This window comes from Nomascus leucogenys, chromosome 8, assembly GCF_006542625.1.
Source record: "Nomascus leucogenys isolate Asia chromosome 8, Asia_NLE_v1, whole genome shotgun sequence".
Taxonomy (NCBI): Eukaryota; Metazoa; Chordata; class Mammalia; order Primates; family Hylobatidae; genus Nomascus; species Nomascus leucogenys.
The window spans coordinates 6,846,221-6,858,902 of record NC_044388.1 but is presented as its reverse complement, the minus strand read 5'-3'; positions in this window follow the sequence as shown (position 1 = coordinate 6,858,902).

Here is a 12,682-nt window from a genome sequence, read left to right as displayed (position 1 = left end):
GAATGAGGAGCAAAGCCACATCTTACATGGTGGCAGGCAAGAGGGCTTGTGCAGGGGAACTCCTATTTATAAAACCATCAGATCTCGTGAGACTTATTCAGTACCATGAGAACAGTATGGGGGAAACTGCCCCCATGATTCAATTATCTCCACCTGGCCCCATCCTTGACACATGGGGATTATTACAATTCAAGGTGAGATCTGGGTGGGGACACAGCCAAACCGTATCACAGCATATACCAAAGTAACTTCCATGGAATGTTAATATCACATTCAAATCAAGATTTCTTGGGTAAGTAAACTTGAAAATATTTAGTGAGGAAAGTCAATAGGCTACTGCAATTCTTCCCAGGGCATTTAATCTGCTCCTGTGCATTGTGATCTTTTCAGAGCAGGCTATATGTCCAAGATCTTCTACAGAGACTCATAGAATTAGTGTTCTAAGAAGCAAACTTCAGGAAGAAGTCCAAATGGCTCATTAATATAATTTTAAAATATATTTTTTTCAAGAGCAGAGTCTTTGTAGACACATAGCTAGTCAAACCAGTAACATCTGTAATTGTCTTTAAGAAAACATGAAACAAACTCACTACACCTGAGTTCCATTTTATAATTTCTCAATTATATCATGGGTAATGTAACACCTGAGAATCCAGATAAATTTTAAAATTTCTCTAGAATAATAAAGTAGTATCAAACATGAGCAGACATTATACCACTTATTTTTGAAGCTATAATGCTGTTTGGTAAGGGAATAAAACAAAATTGTGCCCCAAATCTTGGTTCACTGACAGCATCAAGGTTGACTTTAAGGACAATTATCTCCACGGTAAGAGTCTCCAGAATGGCTCTTCTGCCCTCACTTTCTGCAGAACAGCTTTAGGTACCACCTTTATAAATTCTTTTATTACTTTTTAAGGCATTTCTTGGAGTCTCCTAAAAAAAGAAAGTTCTACCCTGAGGATTATTAACACTTAGTAGACTTATCAGATGTTTTCTAAATGAGAATCAGCAGGCAACTTGTCCTGGAGAAATAGAGAAGCAATAAGCTTTAGTTTGGAAGAGAGAAGAAAGATTTGTGCACAGTACAAGATTCCCTTAGGAGACAGCAGTCCAGTTTTGGCAAGCAGTGAAGAATCTGTGTCTGGATAAGGCATCCTCAAAGTTGAAGTTCCTCTATCCTCCTGGCTTCTCATCTCCTACTGATGCCAACCAAAACTCAAGGATGATACAGTCTGTTAAGGTCAGCCTTCCAGGAGACAGTGGGGAGTAAAAAAGGAAGAGTAGGGAGGAAGGAGCAAATGAAGCATAAGCAGCATATCTTCAAAGTCAATTAGACTGTGATTGATGCCACCATTTCGAAATTTTCTCTCCCTTATAGATTATGGCAAATGTTTACTTATTACCCCAAATAAAGTGTGTCTGGTATCTTCAGTATTTTATACTGGGCCAAACAAATGCAGCTCATGACTGGCTGCTTGCTTTTGTAAATGAAGTTTTATTGGCATCCAGCCACACCTGTCTACTCTACAAAGGCAAAGTTGAGTAGTTTCGAGAATGACCATGTGTCCTACAAAGTCTAAAATATTTGCTGTTTTGTCTTTGACAGAAAATAATTGCTAACCCCTGGTTTAGACAGACTTTCGTTTTTGTTCCATTCTAATTTACCAAAATGTTTTTAAAGTGACTTAAAGTTTATATTTTTTGAATTGGATTTGCTTTGTGAAACGATTCAGATTATTTTACACTAAAAATCAAATTATTGTTAAGTTTGTAATAGTGAGGCTAGCACATGCAGCTGAAAAGTGGCAAAATAAAATGTTTGTTTTGAAAATATCTTTTTTTAAGACCACAAACATCTGGATGTTTCCCCAGACATACAGAACACCACCTGATTAAATCATTTATATTTAGGCAGGTGCATTTTATAAACACTTTACCTAAAAACAAAGCCTTAGAGGTAAAAATAATAATTTCATCTATCATCTTTGTAAAAAACATTTCTAATTTAAAATATGAGCTTTCTTGCACTTTTAAAGTGCACCAAGAGGTACAAACAAGTATACAACTCTGTCAGAGATTTTGGAATATTTAAAGAATTTGATATTATCTTTTTTCTTTTCTTTCTTTGGTGACACAATCTTTACATTTTAATTATGTGAATGATAGAAGAAATGATTGCGATGTTTTACACAAGGCCTCAAAACTCAGAATAAACAATGTATTTTTCATTTATTATATAGTAGAGTATCAGCCAAGTGGTATGAGAAGTGTTCTGAGTACTTAAGTTGAAATAAAACGTATTTCTTGGTCTTTCAATGTCAGTTCTCTTAATGTCAGTATGGTGTTTGGTTCAATATATCATTAGAGCCAAATAGATTATCTTGAAAGGATCTGGGACTTTGGACCCAACTGGGGGCTTGACTGTTGGTCCAGCTACTTTCTAGCTTGTCTGAACCTAAATTTCCACCGAATAAAATGGAGATAATATTGGATAATACTTTTCTTGGAGACGTGGTATGTATAGTGCCTGAAAAAGAATAATGAAATGATAGCCCTTATTTATTGACTATGTGCCAGCCACTAAGCTCAGTGTCATATATTTTACTGTTATTATATCTAATTCATAGATGAGTTAGTTGAAGTGTTAACTTCTAGTTTACAAAGAGCAGCTACTGATCATCTAGTGCCTACTACATGCTGGGGTAGGGGAAATTGCATATATTTGCTCATATAGTGTGCAGTGCCAGGAGGTAGATGTTATTATCATCTCCAGTTTACAAATGAGAAAATTAAGATTTAAAGAGGTTAAATAGTTTGCCAACGTTACACAGCTAGTAAGAGGCAGAACTAGGATCAGAATCCAGGAAGATAAATTCCCAGGGCCTTTGCCTTTAACTTTTACTATACCTCCTCAGCAAGGCATAGGTATTATTATTGCTATTGCCATAGGTATCAGTTGAATAAAAATCAATGCACTAAAACCACAGTGAAGTATATGTTTGAAATTTGACAAAAATATTTAGGGAACCAAATAATTTTAAGCATAATCTCTTGAGAGCATCCAACTTGGTACTTAATTGCAAAGTAAATATGAAGACAACTTCTAAAAGTCAAAATATAACTAAACACTCCAGCCCTGGATCCACTTCCCTAAGCCTTCAAGGAACAAAATTTGAAATTTTTTATTCCAAAGTTATGTTTGCATTCACATCAAACATCTTAAATAGTATGTGCTGCTGAGAACTGACAAACCCCAAAGATACTATGGGCCTTGTCAATTTTCAAGCGCTGAAAAAGTAAGGTGTAGTAATGTTTATGAAAGAACATGGTGCCAGATGTACTTAATGTCAGAAAAATCAGTTTGGGTACCTGTGTTCTTGTAACCTCACTGCAGATTGTCAGCCCAAGTGATATGCAGAAAATATATAGCTTGCCTGACTGCCTTTACCGAAATAATCGATATTATAGAATAGATGGATTAGAATTTCTATTTGAATAGACATTTTTTTCTCTTCTGATTTTTTGTTCATTTGCATGGCTGCTAAAATTTCTGCAAATAAATTACATATAACAGGGAAACTGCTGAAGAACTTTGGTTTTTATTACATTTGGACAAGTTTTGAAGAAAATGTCTTCTAATAATAAAATACAGTGTTCAAATAAAATCAAATACTTGTTGACTCATTCTAAGCAAGCCACTTTGCAAATTCTGCAGGAAGCATAAGACTAGTCCATACCTTGCAACCTGGAAAGAAAATGCTAGAAATGCAAATAGTTAAGGACCAGTCTTTCTTTTTTGTTTTGCATTCTCATGATTCCATTCTTTCTATACTCATAATGTACCATAACTGACCCTTTGTGTCACCCACTCATTGGAGAATTTCTGAACATGTGAGCATGCCACCTGGTGGTAGATAGGTATTTACCAGGCATTTGCAAAGGATTGATTGAAACTTTTTGGGTCCTTTAAGAAAAAAGCAATATCCTGAGGCTTCTGTTTGCATTATTAATTATTCAACTGACTAGTTCCAATAGTTTTATTTTTTCAGCATTACAGTCAGGTCTTATTCATTATTACCATGAGAATGTTTTAGTAGGTCAGTATAATGAGCTTAAAATAACTAAGGTAAAGTTCTGTAGTCTGAGGGATTCCTGTCTTTCTCACATTGCCTAGGAGCATATTGAGAATTGAAGATATAGTATCAGTAATGCAGTTCCTGATTCAGAGGTCATGTTGAGAGTGGATTTCATAGGTCTTAAAAACACTGAATTTTCCTTCTTTTTTTTTTTTGCCATTCTAGGGTATTAGATTTGGCAATTCAAAACCAGATTCTGAAGAATTTAAATTCCAAATTAATCTGGAAAATTTATAATGCACAAGAACTCATTTTTATGATTACTACATTAAAAGTTTTAAAAGGCAAAATTAAATTTATTCCTAAGCATAGACTGTTTTTATAGTAGCTTTGTATTGTTGAAGATAGAAGAGATTAAATTAATACTTCTACAATACACCTCAGTATATTGTTTAAAATTTATAATAATTTGCTGATTTTTGGAAGAGAACCTTAACTGTTCCCTCATCAGTATGTGGAGTTGCCAGATAAAATACAGAATGTCCAGTCAAATTTTAATTACAGACAAATAGTACCATTTTTAGTATAAGTATGTCCCATGAAATATTTGAGATATATGTTATTGAAGAGAGTTCCTTGTTTATTTAAATTCCAGATTTACCTGGGAGTCTTGTATTTTTATTTGCTAAATCTTGCAACTGCATCAGTAGGCTAATGTCTTTGAATGGTTTTTCAAGTAGTGCTCATGAGGTCAACTGGCCATCAACACTTTTTACATTCATTCACTCACTCATTAATTCATTTAACAGGTATTTGAATACCTTCCATAGCGGTGTTAGCATCAGGAATAGTTTTCCACAAACCCCATATCTCATAGAACACATCCGTGATTCTCAATCTTGTAATCTCAGTATTCTCAATCTATTGTAATCAGTTGGGAAACTTAAAAAAAAAAAAAAGTTAATGGTGTCCCAATTGGATCCCTCAAATATTCTGATTTACTTGTTCTCGAGTTTTGCCTACTCATCAGAATTTTATAACCTCTCCAGGTGATTCTAATGTGTGGCCACAGTTGCAAGCCACTTGCTGTAGATGAAGACAAATTAGGTTTTCTTCGGCCTTATCTTTTCAATGCCTGCACCTGCCACCAGATGTGCCAATTAATGCTTGTTTCACTGAGCAGATCGACTCTTTTCAGAGAAGCAAATTGGCTTACAATTTTAGCTGATTGAAATTTTTCCAAAGCAAAATAACTCTTTATTAAGCTAGCATTACACATTTTAAAATTAAACCATTTTGCCTCAATTTTAGAACTATGAATTATTTAAATAAATGCATTCATCCATTTACTCAAAAATGTTTATTTCTATCTAAGCACTGGGCACTGTACCAGGCACTGGGGATGGAGCCATGAAAAAGACAAAGCTGCTGTTCCTGTAGGAGGGACAATTCATATGAAAACAGAAAATAAATACTTACAAGGAAGAAAATGAATAAAGGGGTAAAAAGGAATTGAGTGGTGGAGAGCATTGCATTTTAAATAAAGCAATCAGAAAAAAGCTTCATAGAGGACATTTGAGAGATACATGAATGAGGTAAAGAACTGAATCATGCAAACATCTCCGGAAACAGGTAAAAGAAATAGCAAGTGGAAAAGCCTTGAGACTTGAGCCAGCTTGGTGTGTTCCTAGTAAGAGTTGGAAGGATAGTATGGCTGGGCTAGTGTTAGGGGGACAGCAGTATAAGATGAGGCCAGAATGGTATGTAGGCCCTTAGGCCAAGGTAAGGACATTGAGCCATATTCCAGATGTGATGGGAAACCATTCAAAAGTTTTGGGCTGTGGAGTAACAGGTATGTTCTAATTTACATAATAAATATATCACTCTGGCTTCCATCTATAAAACTGGGTGATAGGTAATGGTTGGGTAAAAGCAGGCAGGCATTTAGGAGACAACCTCAATAGGTCACAGGTGAGAGAGAACAGTAACTCGGATTAGGGTGGTAGCAGTGAAGGTTTCAACAAGTGTCTGGACTTAGAATAGACTTTGAAAGTGTCCAGTAGTACTTGCTGATAGGCTGAATGTGGATGTGAAGGAAAGAAGAAATAAGAATGTTTTAATTTTATCCATCTTCCAAGATGGAGATAACAAGCTGACACATGAGTTCTGGTAGGGCTATGTTAAATTAAAGGTGCCTAATGACCATCCTAGTGGGCAGGACCATTTGGCAGATATGTACATCAGGAGTTCAGAGAAGCAGTCAGGGCTGCAGAAATAAATTTAGATCATCAGCTATACTGAGAGGAATGGTTTTTTTCCCCTCAAGTTTAACATATTGGACTGTTTTTAAACAAAGTGAGGCAGTCATTTCCTTTCATAGTGAATTACCTTCTCTAGGCGTTATACCTGTGACCTCTAAATTATACTAGCACTTGATAATGTAATTACAATTATTTACTACAGAAAATGTACATAAGAGAAAACTTGCCCCCTACAAATTTTAAAATGTTCTTGGCAGGCACAAGTAAAGCAACCATGAAAAGTATATTGGATGATGCATGAGGTCTTTTTAGACTATAACGAGAAAGGTCTTCTTATGACAAAGAAATGATCATTTTCAGCTATAACTGTGTTTTCTCTTAAAATGGTTTTATCCTGTATTTTAATTTTCAAACAATCCAAAAGTATTTTTAGTAAGTAAATTATGAATAAAAATTAATTTTTATGCTATTGTATTTTAAAAATTAGTTCATAAAGATAGCATTATTTTTGATAGCTTCAACGGATAATTTTAATACATCAAGTACATTCTATTATAATAGTCACAAGAGGATATTCAGTTTGTAAAATTGTTGAAAAGCTGAGTTATAGTAGAAAAAACCAGAACTTTAATTTTCAAATTTGCTACTAAACTGTCGTGTGATGGGAGACAAATTGTTTAACTGCCCTGAACCTCAACTTCCTTATTTGTAAAAAGGCAATCTATCTCAAAAGTCTTCTGTGATGATAAGCGAAATACTCTTGTAAAGGTGTTTTATAAACAACAAAATTAATTATGAAAGAAATATACAATAAATCAACGAATACTGTCCCCATTCTTTTCTATTAGTAAATGTCAGGTATCTCGTACTCAAGAACTCATGGCAAATGGCAATGATGCTACCCTCACTAGGATGCATTTGTGGAAAAGTATTTTAAGCTAAAGAGCATGAAGTCTAAAAGTCTTACCTGTTTTCTTTTTTGTACTTGTTTCTCTGATGATGTTAGCTTATTATTTATTTTTGAGCTGTTAACGTGGTTTGTTTTATCCTTTTTTCCTCTCTCATGGAGACATAACATATGTATTTGAGGTGGACAGACTAAATCTATTGTAATCAGTAGGGAAACTTAAAAAAAGTTTTAAGTTTTTTTTTCCACTGACTGATGGGAGAAATAAAATAACTGTAAAGACATCCAATAAGGCACAAATAAACTGCAACTCAAGTCTCCTTTAATTTCAACAGTGTTAACAACCAAATTATATATTTATGTTAGTAACTGTGATATATTTATGGCTGACAGGTTTTTTTATGAGAGTTAATTTTAAATAGTCAGCAAAACTCTATCGTTGGTCAACATTTAGAATATGGAAACAGTTGCATTAAACAGTAATAGCATTAATTCCCATTTCTACCCTTTGTTTCCTGGAGCTGTGAATCCTGGCTATTGAAGAAAAAGACACCATATATTGGACACTGATTTAGATATAAACACTCTCCTAGAGAACAGGGGAGTAGCACCAGTTACTTCTAGTGATACACTAGCAAAATTTTTGCTTCCCTTTCTGCAGTAGACCATTTGTGTTGCTGTAGCAGAATACCACTGACTGGGTAATTGACAAAGAATAGATATTTATATCTCACAGTTCTGGAAGCTGAGAAGTCCAAGATCAGCGCACGGGCAGGTTCAGTTGTCTGGTGAGGGCTGCTTTCTGTTTTCATGATGACACCATGTTGCTGCATTTTCTGGAGGGGAGGAACACTGTGTTCTCACATAGCAGAAGGTGGAAGAGCAAGAGGGACAAACTCCCTTCTTCAAGCTCTTTCATACAGGCACCTAATCCTATCTATGAGGGAGGAGCCCTCACGGTCCAATTACCTCTTAAAGACCCCACCACCTAATATTATCACTTGGCAATGCCTGAATCTTGGAAGGGACACATTGAAAGCATAGCAATTCTGCACCTTATGCTTTGCTGGTCCAGAGTTTTGAGTTTCAAAGGGAGGAATGCTTCTAACAGGAGACACAAGGAGAGGACCACGTGAAGACACAGACAAGTGGAGTGATGCATCTACAAGCCAAAGACTGCCAAAGATTGCTGACAAATCACCAAAAGCTAGGAAGAAGTAAGAGAGGATTTCCCAACAAGTTTCAGAAAGAGAGTGGAGGCCTGCCAACACCTTGGTTTTAGGTGTCTCCAAAACTCTGAGAAAATAGATTTCTGGATAATTTTTTAAAGGCACCTAGTTTGTGACATTTTATTAAGCCAGCCTAGGAAATGAATGTAGCTACTATTTCAATAAACTCCCCAGATGTAAACAAGGCATAGCATTTGTTTAGGAAGATTTACTGTTTGGGGGGATTTGTTGGATAAGGGGCTATGTCTCCTGTCTTCCAGAAGCAGTTAGGAGGGGCAGAAAGGTAAATATGAATCAGAGAGTACAATCTTTAAGTAAAAAAATGTTTATGCTCTCCACAATAAAGCACATTTTTTCCACTTTAAGAGAACAATAGGGTGATTCTAGATAGAGAATTATATAGACACATAAACCTAGAGAATATGAGCCAGTGTTACAAGTGTAACAAGGTATGCTTTAACATCCAATAATGTACTTTCAAACTTTACCAGAGCCACAGGCCTAAAAGACAAAGGAGGTCATTATGTTACGCAAACTCCTAAAACAATATTTGATTTGTGTCAAGGTAGTACAGGCACTCCAGACAGTGCGGGAGGAGGCAGGGAGAATTTTAAATAATCCCATAAGGAAACTCTTAAAGAAGTATAACATCCATCATTTCGTCAACAGTGATTTGGTTAAGCCTGAGATTTTAGAGCAGTTCAATAGAATTTTGAAATCTAAAATGTGGTGTTATTTAACTGCTTAGAGCACATTTTAATACATTGATATAATTCAGCACTTTATCACTAGCTACAACAACCAATCTGAAAAAAAATATATAAATGCCACAGTCACAAATTCTTTAGATGTTTAAGAGAAAAACCAGAAAACCCCATTTTATTAAAAAAAAAAACTATGTCAAAAGTGGTTTCAAGAAACAAGTGAGATATATTTAGTAACAGAAAGTGGTAACCAGGAGTTAGCAACCAGTTTATAATTAAAATACCATGAGGATGCAAAGATTAGCTGTGTTTTTGTCCAGAAGAACAAGAAACAATAACCCTTTGTCAAGAGCCAGTACACAGTATTGAAAAAGAAATTGTCCAAAGGGACAAGATTGGAATGAGAGTATCATCAAATGATTGGGCTGACTTAAAAATATTAATAGTTGGAAGGTGTTGATGATTCAGGATTACTACATGGTAGAAGGTAGGTGAATGAAAATGTTTTCTATTTGAACTACCCAGCAATACTTCAGTATTACCTTTTACCTGAAGTTTAAGGATATATAAATGGGATTTGACCATACTCAGGCCTCAGAAACTAGAAAATTACCCCTGAAGAAGCTACCTTCTGGTATAAAAGGCTATGCCTTCTAGAGGAATAAATATAAGCTATCACCTAGATATATTCATATTTAGAAAAGAACAAATTAATTCAAGCTATTTCCTATGTTCTCTCAGAAATGTTTGTATACTGATTTTAGCTTGTCAAGAAAGTGGAAGATCTCATGAAACATTTTATTGCCAGAACTGGAAGTGGGTATATCACTTCCCCCACATTACTTTGGCCAGAATCCAGTGACAAGAACGTGTTCTTATTGTAATTTTGGGAGCTAGTGTTGCTGTTTGCTACTGTTTGGTGATTTTTTTTCTTTTAGGATTTGATAAATTATAAATTTTTTTTCTAGGATTGTAGAAATTTTTTTTCTACAGGGCTTTTACTTCTTTTATTTTACATCTGTATCTCCTCTCTTCCACACTGAGAATCCTGGTTCTCAAGGTCACAGAAAATGATAGATTTAGAATACAATTATTCATTTGCTTTATGCCATTTTATAATACAACAGTCTTAAAATAACACTATTAATAGCATAACTACTAATTACGATTACTGAATGTTATACAAAAATAGTTTTGCATGTTTTAGCTATTCTTCACCACTCCTCCAGTTAAAAGATATTCTCTACTCTTTCAGATCACATAGTTATTACGTACTATAATCTCTCCTTTTTGCTTTTATTTCTTCTTACTTCTAAAAGTAACTGTATTTTTAATGCTCTTTTCCAGTCCTTGGATTGCTCTGTCAAGTCATTTTGGATGTCTAAGTCTTGCTGTCTGGCAGATTCCCTAGGAAGTGCTCATGGGAAAAATGGTTTCTGAGTTCATGCTCTACAGTATGACTCTGCCATTTATACTTGAGATTAGTTTTGCTTGATATAAAATCCTTGGCTCAAATTTTCTTTTGTTGAGTATCTTAAGAAAATTAAGACTATTTGATAATATGGATGTCCTTGTATAACATGTGCTATTTTCCTCTGGATTCCTAAAGAATTATTTTTTCTTTAAAGTCTAGTAATTTTTCTAGGATATGTATTGGTTCTGTTTTTTTCTGGATTGTTATTCTCAGAGAAGAGTGTGATCTTTTCATGTGTATTTCACAATGGTATTTTCGGCAAGTTTTAAATAATTGTTTTATTCCCTAGATTTTTTTTGGGGGAGGGTGGGGACTCCTATATAGGTACATTGTATCTTCTTACCTTCAATCTTTGTCATTCTCTCTCAAATCCTTTTTGGTTCTTCGTCTTGTGTTTGGTTTTTAAAAATCCCCCCTTTTATTATTCCTTATAAGGAATTATTTGTTGTGTTTAGGGAACATATGTGTGTGCACATATGTTTTGTTTTATATTTTTTCTGGTTTATTCATTAATTCTTTCTTTTGTGAGCTCTAATCAGCTCATTTCTGAATTTTTCTAATTCTGATTTATGTTGTTTTTAATGTCTCATATTGTTTTCTTAACATCATTTAGTTCATTTTAAAATGATTTTCCTATGTTGAGCATGTCTTTCTAGTGTGGTTTTATTGACTACAGGATTATTTTGTTTTTATGGCCATCTTTTCTTGTAGTTACTTGCATGGTATTTCACTTCAGTAGTTTTTCTGTGTTCATTTTTATGTGCATTTAAAAGAACCACATAGCATTTTTAGAGTTGGAAAACACTTATCTGAAATGAAAAATATACTGAATGGTATTAACAGCAGAATAGATACTACAGAAGAAAAGACTGGTGAATGTGAAGACACAGCAATACAATCTATCCAAAATGAAACATAAAAATAGATTGAGAAAAAAACATCAACAGTGTTAGTGGCTTGTGGGAAAATTTCAAAAAGGCTATGTTATGTGTAATTGGAGTCACAGGAAGAGATGGGGGAAAATATTTAAAGAAATATTGGGTAAAAAATGCCCAAATTTGACAAAAGTAGAAACCTACATATTCAAGCAGCTCAATACCTCCCAAATAAAAGTATGAAGAAAAACACACCAAAGCACATAATAATCATATTGCTGAAAACCAGTAATAAAGAAAAAAATTTTAATGCAGCGAAAAAAGGCACATAACATACAGAGGAATAAAGCTAGGAATGACAGCAGACTTCTCAGAAACTATGCAGGGCAGAAGACAATGAAACAAAATATTTTTTTTTGAAAAAAGTCAACCTACGATTTTACATCTAGAGAAAATATCTTTCAAAACTTGAGATGATATACTTTATCAGACTAAAAACTTGAGAAATAGCATCATTAATAGACTGCAGTACCAGAAATTGTAAAGGAAGAAATGCAAAAGAAAAATGGCACAAGATGGACATTTGAATGAGGAGCATGGGAAGTAGATGGATCATTGATTTAAAAAGGGAGATTAGAAGAATTGCTGTTTCGACCTGCATCTGCATTATGTCTAATGATGCCAAAAAAAAAAAGTAAAATTCAGACATAAGGAGTCCTCTGACTCATGGAAGGAAGTAATCTACTCAAATAAACTGAGCATAATGTAAATAAGAAATAAAAAATATGAGACAAGCTATATTTTCCTTGCCCCATAGATGTTAATAAATTATCTTATTGTGTCTCATGTAACAAAACCTTTTCAGATAAGTTATACTTTCATTTTGAGATCATAGTTTTATGAAAAAGAAATTGAATATTTAAACAGAGATAAGCTCCTTAAAGCCAAAAATTATTATGGCATTTGAAATTACAAGTGAAAAAGCTACTGAAACATTTTGCAGGATGAATTATTGTATAGCATTGGCTAGAGTGCAACAAAATACTAAGCCATACAAAATGCTAAGCCATACACAGATTACATTGTTGAATGCCTGCTGGATGAAAAGTCACTAAAAGTAATCATGAAAGCTCCATTTTCCAAACATAGTAAC